This window comes from Dermacentor albipictus, chromosome 5, assembly GCF_038994185.2.
Source record: "Dermacentor albipictus isolate Rhodes 1998 colony chromosome 5, USDA_Dalb.pri_finalv2, whole genome shotgun sequence".
In the NCBI taxonomy this organism is placed as follows: domain Eukaryota; kingdom Metazoa; phylum Arthropoda; class Arachnida; order Ixodida; family Ixodidae; genus Dermacentor; species Dermacentor albipictus.
Window position 1 is genome coordinate 115,035,471 of NC_091825.1, and position 19,542 is coordinate 115,055,012.

Here is a 19,542-nt window from a genome sequence, read left to right on the forward strand (position 1 = left end):
CGCCAGGTAACTTCACGTGCCCAGGTCCGACTCGCCAGGACAGGAGCTCTGCTCACCACGTTGTCGCCAAGGTACCTCGACCAGCTCCGCTCGGGTCGTTCCTAAGACCTTGCTTCTCGCCACTGGTCCCGGTTGGTCGTTCTGCAGCTTGCAAAACCGACCGGCAAAAGGCAGCACCCAACACGAACAAGTGCCCTCTGTCTCCCGTCAAACACCAGACAAGGCCATAATTCAAATCAACCTAACTAAATTGCTATCCCTCTTTTTGCTCCCGCTGCAACAAGAGGCAGGTGTACGATCTAGCACACAAGGCTCAAACAATGAGTTTTCAAATCAACAACACAACAAAATAGAAACAATTATTAATCAGCAATAATAATGACAAATAGAATGGTCCCCTTGAAATCGCTTTGGACCGAAAACATACTTCTGAGGAAGCAAATGAGGTCATTCATTTTTCCCGGCGATATTTTCGCGGAATCCGAAGCTGCTTATATTTGCGACCCTGCTTATCCGTGTAGCGGCGGTACAATAAGCCAGATTCCTTGCCAAATGAAACCCTCTTTTTTTTCACTCCCCGTTTGACGCTCTTCCTCAGATCGGCTAATGAACAGTCTTCCTGTTGCTCGCGAATCAGACTTTCTCTTTCAACTGCAGCCTGCTCCTAGCTATTTGAGAAGAGGTAGGAAAATTGCTCCGGGAGGGCGGCTGACACCGCGGCTTCTGTGTTAAGTTTCCCAAACTCTCCTTCAATGGTAACCGTTGCGATCGGTAAACAGACACTCTCCTTCTCGGCCACTTGCCGTATCCTAACGCACTCTCCCGTAAAATCACTCGAGGAGACGAAAGACGGGTGAACAACGTCCATAGTTGCTGCAGAGTCCCGCAGTGCTCGGCACTTCTTGCCGTTTACCTTAATTTCCTGCGCATAGGGCTCCAATAGACGTATGTTCTTGTGAGTTTCCTGTATCGTTGCAAAAGCAATTCTCTCTGGGCAGCTTGCAGCGATGTGCCCTTGCTTTTTGCAATTGTAGCAGGTTAACGGTTTCCGTTTTTCAAAAGAACGCGTCATTTCGTTTCGCTGTTTCGGACCATCGTCATCATTCTGAGATGCATTCTGTCCATCCCTTACAGTTTCTTTGGGAAGGGACTCGTCTTCCCGAAACTCGCGACGCGTGATTTCCTTCCGTTCGTCGGGCTTCCCGTAAAACCCATCTCTTCTATCTGCTTTTTCTATGCGCACTGCCTTGCTGTGCAAGCTGCGGCGGGTGTAATACTCTTCCGCTAACTCTGCTGCCTTGTTTAGCTTAACCTCCTTTAGCCTATCTTGCAGCCAGAGCCTGACATCCTCATCAATGCAACGGTAGAACTGCTCCAACGCGATGCATTCGACAATTTTGTCGCGGTCGTCGAAAACCTCTTCGCCCTTCAGCCATTCCACCAGGTCGGCTTTTAGACGAAACGCGAAGTCAACATTCGACTCCTTACCCTTTTTTGCATACCGGAACCTCTGCCGGAAAGCTTCGGGCGACAATTTGTACTTCCGCAGTAGCGCTTCCTTCACATCACTGTAGCTCTCAAACGCCTCTTTCGATAAGCAAGTTATTACGTCTGATGCCTCCCCAGGAAGCAAGGCTAACAGATTCTGTGCCCAAAGGGATCGCTCAATGCTATTCCGTTCACACACGTGCTCAAATTTCACGAGGTATTTGGCCATATCCTCTCCGACGACAAAGGGTGGAAGTTGATCGCGTATTCTTGGAACATTAGAAGTGAGACTAGGCGCTGGCGAGCTATTTCGGGTCTCCAACTCTTTCATTTTAAGCTCGTGCTCACGAATCTCTCTCCTTTCCTCCTTTTCCTCTTCGCGCCGTTCCTGTTCTCTCCTTTCCTCCCTTTCCCGACGTTCATTGATACCCGCCAAGGCCTCTGCGGCTTCCTCAGCCGTTACGTCCCCAGTCCTCATGACCTCAAGGATCGCATTCTTTCTTTTGGTTGAGCCCAACTCAATGCCCAACTCCTCACAAATTTCGAGAAGTTCCTTCACCTTGTACTTCTCCATCGTTCACACTGTCCTCTTGCTGTTTACCCTTTTTGAATATACCTGCCGTACGCTACTATAACACTACTAGTAAGACATATGCAAGTATATCACACACTGCCCTGTTTACCCGCTCAGCATCCCCTGGTTTTCAAAACACTCTTACTAGGCTTGAAACACACAAGGTTATCACAATGCAACACCAAATCCTTCCTTAAGCTACTATAACCTGTGTCAAAGAAAGTCTGGTGTTTGAGGTAAACTTCAGGCACTCACCGCGCCGAGGTAGCTGATGCCGGTCAATCCCACCGCTGCCACCAGTGTTACGACACCCAACCGGTGCCACCAGTATTACGACTTTGTTGTCCCGTAGCGCTCGTCACCCGTTTCGTGACAGAGCGTTGGTAGCGAAGACTCCGAGCCAGGCGTCGATGAGAATAACGAAAGGGATTTTATACATTATATACAGGTCATTGTACAGGACAAGATCGGATCGGCACTGGGGCCGAGAGCTCACACAAACGCGACTGTTCCCGCACGACGGCGTCCGGCGAAAACGCGTGACACATCTCACCCCAGTCGGGAGCGACACTCTCTCCCGGTGGGTCGGCGGATCCCTTTTTTCGAGGCGGCCTCCTCGCCGCTTTATAATCCCCGAGAACCATTGTCACTCAAACGGCCCAATACAAAGTCAGCACACGACGGTCGTCCGAGGAGTCCAACCAGCGACCGCGCTGGCCACCCGGTTCAAAGTTCGCGCGCGCGCGGAGACCTCCAGGCAAAGGGAGGTGCGGCGCCGGGCTGTCTGGCACACGCTGACACGTCCAAACATGCGGCTCGCCGAGGCTTCTCCCGCAGGACCCCGCTGCCTGACGGCTCAGCATCTTGACTTGTGAAGGGAGAATTAGGGCGCTCGCAGGATAGATTCTGCATCTTGCAGATTCGGAATCCGGGCTTGTGGTGATGGCACAACAGCGGGAATCCTGGCAGCGTTTGCGGCAGGCGTTGCAATGCATCGCCCGTATCGCCTATTAGCGCCTATTAACGGTGCTGCGTTCGTCACACTGCTGCATCCGGCGTTGTGATGGCCGTTGATCTCAATATCCCAGCTTGTACTTCCGGCTGCGGCCGATGTGCAGATTAAGGCCGAGTGTTTTCTCCGAGACACCGTGTGATGGACAAGCACGCTTTCTCCCTCTCCCTCTCTCTCAAACACACACACACACAACACACGTACATACATACATACATACATACATACATACATACATACATACATACATACATACATACATACATACATACATACATACATACATACATACACACACATACATACATACATACATACATACATACATACATACATACATACATACATACATACATACATACATACACGCGCTCGCGTGCTTGCCTATCTAGCTAGCTAACTAAAAACAACTAACTAACTGAGTAAATAAGTAAATAAATAAATAGGTTGCAGAGCTAGCGTTTCTGCAAAGCGGTCTACTAAGCTTGGCGAAGTTGTCAATTTTTGCTACCCGCGTAATGTTTAGATTTCGTAGGCGCTCTTGCAATGACACAACGTGCAACGAACGAGCGTAAGCTCGTGTAGTTCACATTCACTATCGCGTAAGCGCGTTAAAATTATCATATTGTGAGCAAAGATAGCGGCCCGCGGGGGAACGAGGGAGACATATATTTTTTGGCAATGTAAAACGTGGATTTTTTTGTGTGTGTGTGACGTCGAAAATGCTTTGTTTCTTTTTATGTGTGTGCTGCTGATCGCCAATATTAGCAATAACGGTTGCCTTTGTGAGTATAGTCACGTGAATTTAAGTCAATCCTTGCATGCATGAAGCGTCACGCTGACCCAGTTTTGTATAGTTTCGGATTGCTAGCGTCCTTCGGTCTGAGCCAGTTTTCCCCCCTAGTGAAAGCTGCCTGCCAGGACTGTTCCAAAGAGCATTCCCTCGGGCTCACGTGGGCGGCTTGTATAACTATAACGTGCACAGCGCAACAGCAGACAAAGGTCGCAAAGGCACGACGGAGCCTCCGTGGTGCCTTTTCATCCTTTGTCTGCTGTCACGCTTTGCATATCATGGATTACCACCCGGTATCTATAGCTTGTTATAGAAAGAGCATTGTAGTGATCGCACTGCTGGCGAAACTAAATGTTGGAAGACGATTGAGCAATGTTGGCTGGAAGATCATTTGTGAAAGGGCTGACCTGCTGGAATAAAAGGCGACGATTACCGGAACTTCAAACGTTCTTGTGCCGTCAGCGTGTGGCAAGGACATGCCCTTCCCGCCCCCCCCCCCCCCTTCCCGCGCGCCTGTTTGTGTGTATATATATATATATATATATATATATATATATATATATATATATATATATATATATATATATATATATATATATATATATATATATATACTCAAAACCTCGAAGATTGAGAGATATTTCTCCTTCATAGTGTCTGAAGTAATGTAAGGCTGACAAAAACGCTTAACGCCCGAGGTTTAGCAGAACGTTTCATCTAGGCACTGTACTAGGTTTCTACGCAATTGCTTCGGACTGCCCCCGTACAGGAGCGTGTGCGGGGCTTTATAGTGTTTGTCAGGTGTTCGCCGGTTGAATGCGCCTCGACTTACTTTTAGGTCACCTTTGAGGGAGTTGATTATAACTGCAGGTACTCTACAGAGTGACGTTTCTCTAGGAAGAAGGTTCAGGGACTCTTGAGGAACTAGTGCTATTGTATAGTTTTTGTTACATCATGCCTTCCTAAAGGAACTTTTATTCTCATAGTACATATCATAACCCATTCTCATTATTTTAATACTTATATATTTCACGCAATTTATGGCGGATTCTTTTTAGGCTCTTATACAGCCATGGTACATCTTCCACTTGTCATTCAATTCATTTCACACAAAATAGAAAATCCGTTACCATATGTCGTGGCGCTCTTTGGCTATAGCTGTTCCTTGCGCGATTAAACGCCACACATCATCATCTTCAGGAAGAAAGTATGGGCTCGTTCACACCGGCGACTTGAGGTCGCACGGCCATTTGCGACTTGCGATCAAAAAGCGACCGAAAGCGACTCATGTTCACACCGGCAAGCCCGGCTGGGCGTGACCTGCAAGTCGCAATCCCGGATAATATCGTTCTCAGCGAGAATTCTCGGAATCTACGCGGAACTTGCCGCTACGCGGGAGGAGGCCGGATGTAGACATATGAAAGATCACTTCCGGTGCGCCGCTGATTGGTTTATCAGTTTTGCGACCACGGTCGCGCGACTGGCCCAAAATGGCCGCTTTTCGAGAAAAGCGACCGTTTGCGAGCATTTGCGACTGGTCGCTTTGCGACCAACTTGGTCGCGCGACCACTGTCAGTCGCCGGTGTGAATGAGCCCAATAACATCGAAGCTTTTTCGATGCTTTGGAAACTCATTGTGACTGTATTCGCTCGTGGTGCGAAGGAAACGTGATTTTACCGTAGAACAAAGAAATAAGGGGGCATTTTGCCTCTAAATAACTACACGTGACAACATGACAACATTGTCCGCATTTCGCCTTCATTTGAACTATTGAGTGGTGCCGCCGATTGCTGGGCAGATGCGCAATGCGGTGAAGTGGACTCGCCAACGATGCTCCGTCTCACAAGCTCGGCGCAGTTGCCGCGAATGGCGGACACGAGTAGTGTCAACCTAATAGCTATAAAAAATATAACAGTTGCGGTTATAGATATCGAAGCATTTTGGAGCGCTGTCAATAACAAAAGTACGAAGCGGCGTCTGCCAGGGCGTCTGCGAGTGAATCCAGTGAGCGTGAGCCGTCGCGCGTCTTTGTGGATGCAAACCGCCATAGAGTTTCTCACTACATTACCCAGAGGGAAATCTGGTGCTGCTGCGCTGTGGTATGCATGGGAATGCCGGTATATTGTGACTTCGGATTAGCATCGTTCTCGGAGAGACAGGACACCTTGAAGATGCGCTTGGCAAGCACCGTTCCGTCTGTCACAATTATTCATTTTCTACTAAAACAGCATGTGAAAAGCTGTTTTGGCTTTATTATTACGCAAAAACATGTTTTGTTTAACTATGAGTACTTGTTATTGTGTGTACGACCACATGTTACGTAAGAAGTATCAGCTGGCCGTTAAAGTTGGAGGACAGACGACAAGGTTCGCGCTCGCTTTGAAACAGTTTGTCGTCTGTTCTTGCTTTTCTTCGCTTGGTCGTGCATTGTGGGTGAGTAAAGATGTAATATGCGTGAATGGAAACATTTTATGAAGATTTTACTTTGAGAACGCGTTATTTGCTCAGCCATATCCACGTTTTAGACGAAGCCTCTTACAATACCAGCCAGCGTGAGCCTCGCAGACACATATACCGTCATTCCCATGACGGCACGGTGCCCCCTTAAGAAACTCCCATAGACGGTGGCGCCAGATTTCCCTCTAGGTGTTATAGTGAGAAACTCTATGCAAACCGCCATTCCTCGCGAGCTTGTCCGCAAGCGTACGCGTGGTTTCGGCTTAAAAGAACGGCTTCTCCGTCGCGCGCGCCTCTGCTCGCTCTCGCCAGGACGCCTGCTACAACGGAATCTTCGCGGAAGAATTAGTAGAGCACTATACGGGCGAGTGCACCTTCCTTCCTTCTCTGGAAGACGTAGCCGTTACAAAATGGCTTGTTACGGAGTGGCTCATTACACTGTGTGTGTGTGAGACGGAGTCTGGTAAAGAGCTTCTGTTTCGATTATACAGGGTGTTCCCAGATGTCGTGGGACACCATGATATACACCACAAGCAATACAAATGTGTGAATAAAGGGAAAAATCAGACATCCACCCGTTCGTAGCAATTGCTACAAAGGAAACCCGTACGGGTTCCTCGAAAGAAAAGCCTCAGAGTTGAAGAAAAATTCGTCCTGGTCCGGGACTCGAACCCGGGACCACCGCCTTTCCGGGGCAGCCGCTCTACCATCTGAGCTAACCAGGCGGCTAGCAGATGGCAGGGCGAAGTCGAATTTGTCGAGAACATGACTCCACCTTGCGGGTTTCCGCAGAACTACTACGTCAATACAAATGTGTGTTTCCGAAGGTGCTCTAACGCGATATATCTTCCGTAAATATAATAGTTAAAAGATGTTAGTTAACGAATCGTTACAAACTAAGTTGAAACGAAGAACGGAAACAATGCGAGACGCTTCCTGAGGTTGCTCCTAACAACACGCAATTGGCTTCATCCGCATAGAAGGCATCGTTTTTTTTTTTATAGCTTGTTGCGTGATTGCTGTGGGACGTCCTGCATACATGGGCGTATGCCGGCTGTCAGCGCAAACTTGCGAACCCGTACGTAACGCGCCCGCGCCTGTCCGCCTTCTTTCTGTTTCGCGCTTTTAGACAACTGGACACGACGTGGGCGTCGGTCGGTCCTGCGTCCACCCGTCCTCCCACGGTAAGACGTGCGCGGGGCGCCTTTTCTTCGAAGCGATTTGCATCGCGGAAGACGCGCTGAGGGCGAAAGCAAAGAAAACACAGTGCACGCGCTGCCGGCGACACTTCCTTGGCTCGCTGCCCACCTCAGCTCACCAGCGCCCCCCCCCCCCCCACCTCCCCGCCGCCCCCCCCAGAGCAGACTTCTCGCCCACGCTCAGAGCGGATGTGCAAGTTGCGCGCGTCGCCACTTTCATTCCAGTTCACTCTCTTTCTCTCACTCTCTCTCTGTCTTCGTTGCTTTGGCCCTTCTTCGCTTTCATTCGCTTTTCGTTGCGACGTCTTCACTCCCCTCCTACGTCTTCGCGTTTTTCGCTTAAACGTGTATGTGTGTATATATATACATATATATTTGACTTGTCGCTAGTGTTTCACCCGTCCCTGACGGCTTTCTTCCAGTCCTTAGTGGTGCCTATTCACGTCGGAGACCCTTAGCCGTGGGCTCACGTGTGTAATCGAATGAGCAGGTCAATGCACCCTCACCTCCACTGTTTTCGCTAGGCACGGAAAAAACAACATCAGCGGCATGGCATCCCCCTTTATGCCTTTTTTTTTTTTTCACACGCCGTAGCTCACAGCTTTTCCGTGTCAATATAGTCCTGCCCCGCACGTCGTGCGCTTGCGTACGCGTTTTGAATGCGTGTGTGCGTGCGTGTGTGTGTTGGTGCTGACACCCTCCCTCCCTCCCTCCTTCCTTCCCCACCGGATCTCTAGCTATGGCGTCTTCCGCGCTCGCGGTGTTTTGATTACTTTCACCGCGCGCTTGCCGTCCGCTCGTGCCTTCCTCGTTCTCGGCTGCGTGCCGCCGTGCACCGTGGAGACTTGAAATAACTTGGGAGGAAGCACTGAGTGCCGCCATCGAATCCAAACGAACCGGCTCAACGCGTGGTCAAGGTGTCGCAGTGCCCGGTTGGTTTTATGCGAAGCATATTACTAGAGCTCAACCCAGCTCCTCAGGCGCGGCGGTGTCGCCTTCAATACCACGTGACACCGTGACGTCACGACAGAGGAGAAACGGGGCTCGCCTTCAAGGCTGACCACGTGACACCGTGACGTCACGACAGAGGAGAAACGGGGCTCCAACTCGCGCCGTCGCTCGCGGCGTCGCGGCGGTAGATAAGCAGCTGCGCTTGCCTCTGCTAGACACTCACGAGGTGAGATGCCTCCTGGAGACAGAGCTGCTCGTTGGAATGAGAAGCGAAGGTTGCGGCGTGCTGCAGAGACTGTTTCTAGGTGGCTTTGCTACGGCGCAGCGACTACGCGCCCCGCATCGGACGCGGTGAGCGTCGAGCAACGCAGCGTTCGGCGCGACAACGAAATGTGCGCCTGAGCAAGCGCCGCACGCCTGAGCTGACGCCGACGACACCGGCTTTTCTGCGACACGAGCTCCTTAACGCTGTCGCGTTAAAATAAAGGCTAGTATGCTTCGCATCCTGGGCTTAACCTTAGCTAAGCCACAGCCCTTTTTTAGTGCTCCCGGTGTGTAGGCAGAACCACTATGGTCCGTAGAATATTGAGCTGCGACAGAGCAGCCGAACAAGTGTGCGTCGATTATAAACTACCAGGAACTTTGTAAACATTCAAGGCCAGTGCAGTGAGTCTCAGACGCCACCTGTTGGGCCGGCACTGCGAGGGAAAAGGGGAAAGGAGTGGCTTCGAGGATCCGTTGCTGATCTCCTAACCCGTAATATAGCTCGTAACCCGTAAGCTCGTAACTATTTTCTGAGTCCATCGAGTAGGGAGTCTTTAGGGAGGCGTTTGCAGGAGTAATTGGGGACTTTACCACCGAGTAGATTACAGCGCCGCATCTGAAATTCAACGAGCCACGTCAGTTCGAGAATGCTGCTCGGTGTCTTGTACGAATATTAGTTGTTTGGGTGAGAGAGAGAGAGAGAGAGAGAGTAAAACATCTATATTAATAATATTTGAACGGCGAGAGCAGTGTGGGAGGAACCCTCAGTCCAGGGTCCCTAAGATGATTCCGGCGATGTTTCGAGCCCGTTGTATCACAGTTTGGAGGACCTCGGGAGGTCCGTCGCAGAGGGCATCGTCCCACAGCTCTTTGTTGCGTAGGGGGTAAAGGAGAGTTGGCAAGGGAGGAAAGAGGTTTGCAGTGCACTCAATCGGGGCGTGGAAGATTGTGGGCGAGCTGCCACAGCCAGGGCAACGATCTGCATAACAGTGTGGGTAGAATTTATTGAGAGAGACAAGATTAGGAAAGCACACCTCGCTAGGTCCCGATGCCGTCCTGTACCCCGTCTCAGCGACTTCGCGCAGTGCGGCCAGAAAGAACTGAGGCTTGTGTCAGTCAATCAATCAGTAACGATATCAACATTACCAAAATGTCTATTGACGGTGCATGGAAAGCCTTTAGACAGCTCTCTATAACGTCAATGATCGTCTATACGCATATTATGCCGACTAGTCTATGGGTAGTCCAATAACTTATGGTCTTACGCTTTCTTTTTCGACTATTGTCTATACAATGTCTTGACAGTCGGTAATTAAGGACCTATATCTAATGACATGGAAAGTCTGAGGTCATGACTTTACGCTTTGATCGACATTTCTCTATTGAATGTGTATAGACAAATTTTTTATAGTGGCCGATATGCAGTCATATTATGGGCAGATTTGCTACAAAAATGGGCAAATCGGTAGAACAACAGAACAGTCCATCTGCTGCCGAGTAGAACGTCCTGGCCACTGGCCGAGCCGGCGCGGCGGGTAGCCTTCGCCGCACTGCACGTAGGTAGTGAGGTGCAGTGTGCATGCACTACGGGCGCGGGGAATACGACGACGGACTGGATATGCAGCAAAAAAAAAAAAATAATAATAATAATAAAATTTAAAAAAAAATAAAAGAAAGATACGAGCGTCAAAGAAGGCTGAAAAGGTTCCGTTGCCGTCGCATACTGCATTCACGAATGAGATCCGGAACGGCGCCTATAGTTACTCGCTCCTCCGTCGCCCTCCCGCACTTCAACGCCCTAGCAAAAATTCTAATACAAAAACTAATAGCCTTGTCAGGATTGGGGGCTCAATCCCTTCGTCCGTGGTCCTTTGCCAAGATTGGAGTACGGCATGAATTCGAAGGTAGCTGGCCCATGCCGTCGTCCAACTTATTTACGCTGAGATCGTTGATGAAGTGAAGAACTGCTTCTCATCGAGAACGAGGAAAAAGAGGTTTATTTACAGAAATTAACTCAGTCTAACATGACTGCTTGAGAAAAAGAGTATTAGTCCAACAGGACTGCATGAGAGAAGTGACTCAGTCTAACATGACTGTTCAAGAGAAGCGCGTCCAACAATCGCACAACCACAGTTTTTATACACTCGATCCGCCCGTCCACGACGCGGCGGCTGTTCGTTTACACATCACCAACTCGCAGCTGCTCTGAAGACCAGTTTACAGACACAAAGGCACACACATTCCGAAGCCGAAGCGACGGCGTTGAAGGTGGTGCCGTTCCGGACAATCGACGTTGTCGATCGCGCGTCGCTCATTGTTCCGAGCCACTCCAAACCTTGAGAAGCACAAAAATAAGTCTTCCCGCGGTAGCTTCTCCAGGCGTGTCAAATCAGCCCCGCGTTGGCGAACTCTGGAATCATTGTCCCCACACCGAATTCGTCTCGTCACCATGTCGAAGCGGGCTGGAGGAAGGCGGCGGATTCCAGTGCAGAGGCCGCTTCTTTGTTCGCCTTGCAGCTGCAGCGGCGGGGAGCGGGAGGTGCGCGTCTTGCACCCCTTGTCGTAATCGGGTGGCAAGGTGACAATCTTGTCGTGCAACCCGCCGTTCTTTACAGCGCCTCCATGGCCCCAAAAGTCTCGACTGTCTAGCGCTGACAACCGCTAGGCAGGAAGAGAATGGCTGCTGGTCAGGGGGGGATTGATGTCTTGGCTCGCAGCGACCACCTGTGCATTGATGTCACCGCCCCAAAACATCCAACAAGGACAGGCAACTGCAAAATGAACCCCACAACACGGCTCTGCGCCGAGATGACGTGCATTGGCTCTCACTTTAGACTCGCTAGGCTTCAAAAAAAACAACAACAACATAAGTGCAGAAACAAAAAAAATGCTGCATTTCACTATGCCAATTTCTGAAGCAAATTCCTGCTGACAAATTCAGCAATCATGGAGGGAATCCTGCTAAACGAGAGGGGATCTTCTTCGCTTAATAAAATTAACACTAGTAACCCTAAAATTTAGGCGGGACCCCCAAACGCAGAATTCAAATTAGCCTGCTCAAACCATCCGCATTGCTATGCAACTTTCCCTTCTTATATCTAACGGAGAAGTTGTACTCTTGGAGAGTGAGGCTCCATCGGAGCAAGCGGCCGTTTTTGTGTGACATTTGATTGAGCCACGTCAGAGGACAGTGGTCGGTCTCGAAGATGAACTTCGCTCCGTACAAGTAACACGACAACTTTTGGGCGGCCCAAACCAAACAAGCGCATTCCTTCTCTGAAGCGCTGTAGGCCTCCTCTCTTACATTTAGTTTACGGCTGGCGTAGAGGATAGGATGCTCCTCGTTATCGTCGCCGACTTGACTAAGTACCACGCCCATACCTCTATCGCTTGCGTCGCATTGAACTATGAATTCCTTTGTGTAGTCTGGCGCGCGAAGCACAGGGCGAGAAACCAATAGCGTCTTCAAACGTTGGAAAGCGTTCTCTTTGTCCTTATCCCAGTGTACGTTACTCGGTGCTCCCTTTCGGAGGGCGTCTGTTAATGGACTTGCCAATTGCGAGTAATTCGGAATGTACCATTGATAGTATCCCACAAGTCCCAGAAATGAACGAAGGTCCGTTTTCGGGCGCGGCTGAGAAAATTCTCCAATCGTAGCTATTTTCAGCTCAGCCGGCCGTCTCATGTCCTGACCGACAACATGGCCCAGATAGGTAACCTGCGAACAACCAAACCTACACTTTTCCGCTTTCATCGTTAAGTCGACTTTAAACGTACGAAGCCTCGCATTCTTGTCGTAATAGAATTTGGCGTTCCTTTGAGCTATTTCCATGTTCTTTCCGACTAGTTCTCGGGTTGCGCTTAGCCGTTCTAGTAAATTCAGCACGTATTCAACCACGGTTGGACTCTCCCCTCTTTCCTCCCACATCTCTCTTAACATTCTCAGTGGAGAACGGAGTGTCCTCCCATACACTAGTTCTGCTGGTGAGAACCCTGTCGCTTCATGTGGAACCGTTCGCAAAGCAAACAAAGTTGCCGGCAGACAGTTCTCCCAGTCCTGCTTGTGCTCGTAACAGAGCGCACGCAAAACTCGCTTAAGCACCGAATGCCACCTCTCTACACTGTTTGACTGAGGGTGATAGACAGAACTGTGTAATAACTTTACCCCGCACTTTTGCAAGAATGTGGAAGTCAGTGCGCTCGTGAATACTGACCCTTGATCTGCCTGAATTTCGGCTGGAAACCCAACTCGTGCAAACACTGTCAAAAGCGCGTCTACTACTTCAGTGGAGCTGAGCTCTTTCAAAGGGATTGCTTCTGGAAACTTGGTAGCCGGACACAGCATGGTAAACAAGTACCTGTAGCCTGATTTTGTTTTTGGAAGAGGCCCTACCGTGTCTATTACAAGCCGTCTGAAAGGCTCTGTTATTAAGGGCACTACCTTCAGTGGAGCTTTCCAAGTCTCTCCTGGTTTACCAGAACGCTGGCAGGCGTCGCATGATCTTACAAAGTTTTCTACATCTTTGAAACAGCCAGGCCAGTAGTATTCCATAAGCAATCTTTCCTTTGATTTGTTTATGCCTAGGTGGCCGGACCACCCATTTCCATGACAAAGACTCAAAAGGTCCTCCCTATACTTAGCAGGTATGACTAACTGATCTAAAATCCTACCCTTTCGATCTCTGTAATGCCGATACAACAATCCTCCTTTCTCATGTATCGTTACGTTGCGCCTAGCAATGCCTTCTTTAGCTGTGTCACGTAATTTAGCTAAGCTCTCATCATTCTTTTGCTCAGCTGCCAGTGACTCTCTATCCACGCGTAAGAGTTGATCAAAGTTCTTTGAGGCCGGTGATAACAACGACCCTGTCTCGCTTGTGAGCGCGTCTGCTTGCTCTTCCTGCACGCTAGAACTCTGACACTCTAGTGCTACGCTCTCATTGAGCTGGTCAACTGGCAGGCTCTCCTCAACTGTTCTTTTGTCCCTCGGGCCTAGCTCGGATTCGGGTATTGAAGCTATCCCCTTTTCTGCTTCAGCTGGAGGAGCTTGAGCATTTTCAGCCGAAAGCGCCGCGATCTTACGAGCTTGGCCTCGGGTCAATGCCTGTACTATGCCCTCTCCCAGTTTGAGCCCTCTGTCACGCAGTAACTGATTCGAACGATTCGAAAAGATGTAGGGATACTGCAGTGACAAAAATTTGGAAACTGCAGCCTCAGTCTCTAGCTCCCCGAATGGTCCACTGATTTTGACTTTGGCCATGGGCAGACACACGCTGTGTTCTTCTACAACCTGTTTTATCCATGCTACTTCTCCGGTGAAGTCCTCTACCATCACGTAAGACGGATGGACAATGTCCAGCGTGGCGGCACTGTCTCTTAGCACTCGGCATGGTTTTCCATTAACTTGCAGGTTGTGGAGATACGGACTTAAAAGTTCCATATTCTCATCTTTTTCCTCCACGTAGGAAAAAACTACGCTAGGCTTCTCGCAGTTTACAGCTATATGTCCCAGTTTGTGGCATTTGTAACAGCGAATTGGTCTGACAGATTCGAATTTTCTTTTCTGTTCTTTTTGTGCGGTTTCTCCGTTAACTTTCTCCTCGCTCTTTTCTGCGGGCTTTTCCGCCATGTCTACAGGCTCGGATCGTCTAGCTTGCGCACCCTTTTTGAACGGAAATGGCTTCCGCGGTCCATTTCGACCGTCCCAGTTTCCCTCCTCGGCGTTCAACTTTCTACGGGTTGCGTACTCTTCGGCTAATTCAGCCGCCCTTTCCACAGTGTTTACATTACCTCTATCTTGCACCCACAGTTTCACAGCTTGGGGAATGGTTTTGTAAAACTGCTCTAGACACATGCATTCAATGATCATGTCTCTGCTGTCGTACGCTTCCGCGCTTTTAAGCCACTCGACTAGGTTGGCCTTTAAGCTATATGCAAACTCCGGATAGCCCTCGCTATCTTTCTTGCCTGTGCTCCTAAACCTTTGCCGAAAAGCTTCGGCTGAAAGGCGGTATTTCTTCAGGAGACTAGCCTTAACTTTCGCATAATCATATGCATCCTGCACACTCAATCTGGCGATTACTTCCGCCGCCTCACACGGCAACATAGACAGCAACCGCTGTGGCCATGTACTCGGACCGAAGTTCATCTTTTCGCAAGTCCTTTCAAAATTGCTTAGGAACAAGCCTATGTCGGTCCCGACCTCATATGGCTTTAATAGCCTGTCCATGCGGTACGATTCTGCCTCACTTGATCGACCCAGAGCTCCTTCACTTCCTTGAGACAACTCCAAACGTCTGTTTTCAAGTTCAAGTTGCATTTTTGTTATCTCGCGATCTTTATCGCGTTCCTCTCTCTCTCTATCCCGTTCCTCTCTCTCTCGTTTTTCTCTGTCCCGTTCTTCTCTTTCTTTTTCCCGTTTCTCTCTCTTTTTGAGAAGTTCCAATCCCATCTCAATATCTTGCTCACTGGCCTGATTGGAAATTAGCTCCAATAATTCCGATTTGAGCATTTCCTTGCGTACATTTAGGCCCAGTTCCTCACCAACAATCAACAACTCGTCTCTCAGCAATGTCCTTAACTCCATGACTGCTGCTTTACTGCCTTGATTCTGCTCTCTAAATCTAGCTAGGAAAACACAACCTAGCTAACACACAACAATCTAGCTTCCCTACTGTTCTAAACAGAACAACCACAAAATGAAGCCTAGAGAGTCAAAGCAAAAACCAAGCACTCACCGCAGATACAGCACCATGTCGCAAAGTCCATCCCACCGCTGTCAGCCAGTTGTCAGGATTGGGGGCTCAATCCCTTCGTCCGTGGTCCTTTGCCAAGATTGGAGTACGGCATGAATTCGAAGGTAGCTGGCCCATGCCGTCGTCCAACTTATTTACGCTGAGATCGTTGATGAAGTGAAGAACTGCTTCTCATCGAGAACGAGGAAAAAGAGGTTTATTTACAGAAATTAACTCAGTCTAACATGACTGCTTGAGAAAAAGAGTATTAGTCCAACAGGACTGCATGAGAGAAGTGACTCAGTCTAACATGACTGTTCAAGAGAAGCGCGTCCAACAATCGCACAACCACAGTTTTTATACACTCGATCCGCCCGTCCACGACGCGGCGGCTGTTCGTTTACACATCACCAACTCGCAGCTGCTCTGAAGACCAGTTTACAGACACAAAGGCACACACATTCCGAAGCCCAAGCGACGGTGTTGAAGGTGGTGCCGTTCCGGACAATCGACGTTGTCGATCGCGCGTCGCTCATTGTTCCGAGCCACTCCAAACCTTGAGAAGCACAAAAATAAGTCTTCCCGCGGTAGCTTCTCCAGGCGTGTCAAATCAGCCCCGCGTTGGCGAACTCTGGAATCATTGTCCCCACACCGAATTCGTCTCGTCACCATGTCGAAGCGGGCTGGAGGAAGGCGGCGGATTCCAGTGCAGAGGCCGCTTCTTTGTTCGCCTTGCAGCTGCAGCGGCGGGGAGCGGGAGGTGCGCGTCTTGCACCCCTTGTCGTAATCGGGTGGCAAGGTGACAATCTTGTCGTGCAACCCGCCGTTCTTTACAGCCTATGAGGTTATTGACACTAATACAGTCTATTATGTCTATTAGTGTATTAGTCTAATAGACCTATTGGTGTATTGGCCTATTAGTCTGATAGGTCTATTGGTGTATTAGTCTAATAGGTCTATTGGTGTATTAGTCTAATAGGTATATCGGCGTATTAGTCTAATAGGTCTATTGGTGTGAAAGAAAAGGTTTCAATGCACCAGTTACAGAATGAAAAACAGGCATAATTGCTAGGAGCATTTATTAGCACACAAATATTTTTACAGATTTCTCTTTCGAGATCTTCGTCAGGTCAGCAATTTTGATTGTCAGAGCTTTTACTCCACCACTTCGACCAGAGAGCGTCCTTTTGGGGTGGTAAGAAAAACCTGGGTTGAAACATTCACACATATGGGCTCCCTGCAATGGTCAGGCGGCGCGGTGATCGGCTCAGCCGTCAGCGCCACCGTGTCAGTTGCGCGAAACACCGAGGCGGCCGCTGCTGCGGAGGCATGCTTTTGCGGCGCTCGTTTGAAACATTTCGAACGTTTTAAATTCTGGTTTTAAGGCAATCGAAAACGTCGAGGCCCATTTTTTACCACCGACGCTTGAGAAAGGACGTCAAATTTACGACTGCAACCACGTATACCGTGTCAAAGAAGTAAACAGCACGGACATTACAGTGAGGTGCTTAAATCAAATTGTGTTTTAGGTGCCAAATCCATGATCTGATTAGGAGGCACGCCGTGGCGGGAGACTCCGGAATAATTTGGACCACCTGGGGTTCTTTAACGTGGACCTAAATCTAATTACACGGGTGTTTTGGTATTTCGACCCCATCGAAATTCGGCCGCCGTGGCCGGGATTTACTCCCGCGACCTCGCGCTCAGCTGCCCAACACCGTAGCCACTAAGCAACCGCCGCAGGTCACGAAGTATTTATCAGAACGAAGTAAGTATGCTTACGACGTCGATCTCAAAGTGCGTTAACAAATCATTATTTTATGCCACGTAAGTGAGCAGATACGGCCGTGGACGCCATTGAACTGTAATTTGTCGCTTCCTTACTTGAGCGTGCCTTGCACCTCACATTGTAGAGGTTCTGGCGAATTGGCCGGTAAGTGCTTTTTTCTCCGTTGACAAAGTGCCTCGAGCATATTCTGGTGTTGTCGTTCGGGCTCGAATGTGAGAGACAGGCATTACCGCTGAAGCATCATAGATAGCAATCAGCTGAGATTAAACAACGTGAAGAATTAACAAATATGTGCTTGCGTGTGCGAGGGAAATGCTAATTTTCGAATATTCGACGTGTTCTGCAGTGTACTCCAACCTTAGTTCAGTTGTTCTAAGCGCGAGTAAACATCGGCACGAATGAGCTTGGTTCCAGCATTTGCGTCTTGATCTTGGCGCAGGAAGAAGCACAGCGCATACAAAGCTCCAGCACGGAGCGCTTACGAAGCTAGATTTGACACCTAACAACCACTGCGCGTTTGTTTTGGAGCAAGACGAGCTAAACAACTATCAAAACTGATTTACAACAGCCGGAATCAATTCACGCGTTTTTATGCAGCTGACGCTTTATTGCGTGTTTTTATAGATGTCACTGCTGGCTCTTTTTCATTTCTTTTTCTTGTTGTTGCACTTACGTCTTCGTTCTTTTAACAGAAAGTCGTAAGACCGACACGAACTGCGACGATCCACTTCAGCCGCCGGGTTGCTTCCCCTGGTTTTGAAGGGAAGCGGTTCAATTTGATGCCGACATTCCCTTCGCGGTTGTGACAGTCCTTAACGCAGCAGTATCTGCGCTTGTTCTTTTTGTTCATGCTTCTCCCGAAGGAGCTGCGAAGAGGCCGCGGGGAATCCATTGGAAAATTGGAAAAGCAGGCTTGCAGGCGGGCCTGAGCGCACCACGGGCAATGGTGAAATGACGGTGAGGGCCTACCCGCGGGTGCTCACCGCCGCTGCCAGGTGGCGCGACATGTACAGGCAAACTGCATTGCAGGGTGCCTATAGAAACGTTTAAAAGCAGGGGTGCTAGTTCTACCACTAAATGTTTGAGCAGGCAATATTTGCTTCTAAATTGGAATAATATGGCCCCGTAATTTCCAAACTAATTTTAGGACAAAGTTTGATATGCTTAGTTCGATATGTTTATCGTAAAGAAAAATGACGCCATCTGATATGACAAAACAATTAGACAGCACATAAAATGCACCAAAAATGTTCTGTGTGTTACATCGAAACTGTAGGCAGATAAAGAGCAACTCTAGACAGAAATCTTGCACCAAAGATATTCTGTATGTTACATCGAAACTGTAGGCAGATAAGGAACAACTCTAGACAGAAATCGTCGGAAACATGCATGTCACTGCTGCTATGCGCACAACAATCGGCCCAATCACACGGTACTGAAGTGCATCCACCATTGGGATAAAAAGAAACAACTTTATACTATACTATAGAAGCATAAATAAGTACAATAGTTACCTCCAAATGGAAAGGAATCGTCGCCGGCGAAGACACATCACATCGATGCACGCTGATAGATCCACGAAGTGCACGGGTAAAAACAGTTGCCTTCCGTTGTTTTGAAGTCACACAACACCCATATCCAAGTATTATATTGCAGGAATAAGATTGCGCAGACGCCAGCACCTCGGGTTCCTTAAAAACACATCGTTCATTCACTAAAAATCGCGCACACCTCGCCTTGACATGGCTACAGTACACTGCAACATGGTAGCCGCCAATGCACACGTGCTGTGCGCAACTACGGCTGACTACGGCCGTACTTTTGCGATCTTCCCGCATGCCGTGTTCCCTTCTCTGCGATACTGCTCATTGATGTCAATAAATATTACGGCCTTTTATATGCGGTATTAAGTTATCAATTTAGGTTACAAGTTTAACACTGCTTTATGCACACTTCAACAGAAGATACGGGACTAACGCAACTTCAGTGGCAAACAACTATGGTTGCTGCGATTGCACCATCGTTCGTAAACCCACCGGGCATCGCGACTCTGCCTTGCAGGTCACGGATGGTTGTTCGTTGTGCTTTTTTTTTTTTCGTGACGAAGTATTTGCTGTGTTGTAAACATAGCTGTTTCCTCACGACTCATCGCGACGAGGCTCAACAGAGGCCTAGTTATGAGACGTCGCCAGTGAAACAAAATTAGCAAGACCATGTAGGCACGCGTCGATCGCTTTCGTGTATATCGCTGAGAGATAAGCTTAGTGCGATGAAACTAATA

General features: G+C 49.0%; 1 protein-coding gene and 1 non-coding gene across 6 annotated transcripts in view; one reads left to right on the forward strand and one right to left on the reverse strand.

Moving 5' to 3' along the window:
- Positions 1 to 19,542, forward strand: part of LOC135920537 (solute carrier organic anion transporter family member 74D-like) — a 225,658-nt gene that overhangs the window by 117,826 nt on the left and 88,290 nt on the right. The window lies entirely within an intron of this gene.
- Positions 6,975 to 7,049, reverse strand: TRNAS-GGA (transfer RNA serine (anticodon GGA)). The gene has a single exon. It is a non-coding gene; the product is annotated as a tRNA-Ser (tRNA).